This window comes from Myotis lucifugus, unplaced genomic scaffold (assembly GCF_000147115.1).
Source record: "Myotis lucifugus unplaced genomic scaffold, Myoluc2.0 scaffold_27, whole genome shotgun sequence".
In the NCBI taxonomy this organism is placed as follows: domain Eukaryota; kingdom Metazoa; phylum Chordata; class Mammalia; order Chiroptera; family Vespertilionidae; genus Myotis; species Myotis lucifugus.
The window spans coordinates 8576964-8577962 of NW_005871075.1; positions in this window are offsets into that span (position 1 = coordinate 8576964).

Sequence of the window (999 nt, forward strand, 5' to 3'; positions counted from 1 at the left end):
TCTCCCCTTCCTTCCTTCCCTCCCTCCCTCCCTCCCTCCCTCAGCAAATAATTTTTGAGTACTTACCAAGTGCCAAGCACTAGGCATGAAGTGAAAAACTCAACAACAGTAAATAAGCGTAGCATATAAATATGTAATTATGAATCCTGTAGATGCTGGAAAGCAAAGAACACAGAGCTCTGAGAGGAAATGATTGTGAGGGGTGTGTGGAGGGGGCTGGGAAGGACTTAGCTGAGCTGGCCCGAGAAGGACTCCCTGAAGAAGAAATAATTCATCTGGGGCCTAAAGGATGAGCCGAACCCAGCCGTGCCCAGTGTGGGAGGAACATTCCTGGCAGAGCGAAGGCTCGAGCGTGTGAAAGAGTTTGGTGTCTTCCAGGGGTCAGGAGGCTGGCGTGGCTGGAGCTAGGCACAGAGGCAGTGGGGGGTGGTCTGGGGGATCCAGGTGGGAGTGGAGGGGCAGGCACAGGCCGGTCACAAACTGCAAGGAAGTTTACAAAGCCATCTGTTCATTCATTCATGGAAGATGAGTGACACATCTTTTTTTTTTTTACACTTTATATAAATTCTTTACTGAAAGGAATTTAAGAAACTAACAAGTAAAAGATGTATAAAACCCCAAATTCTCATATTATTGTGTAGTTGGGTAATTTACTTTTTTTTATTTTTATTTTTTATTTTTTATTGCTTAAAGTATTACAAAGTGTATTACATATGTGTCCTTCCCCCCCGCCCCCGCCCTTGACAATCCCCTGGCCTCCCTTACCCCCCAGTGTCTTATGTCCATTGGTTATGCTTATATGCATGCATACAAGTCCTTCGGTTGATCTCTTACCCCCCTCCCTCCTGCCCCGCAACCCTCCCTGGCCTTCCCGCTGCAGTTTGACAATCAGTTTGAGGCAGCTCTGCCTCTGTATCTATTATTGTTCAAAAGTTTGTAATGGTCTTTATTATCCATGAATGAGTGAGATCATGGGGTATTTTTCCTTCATTGACTGGG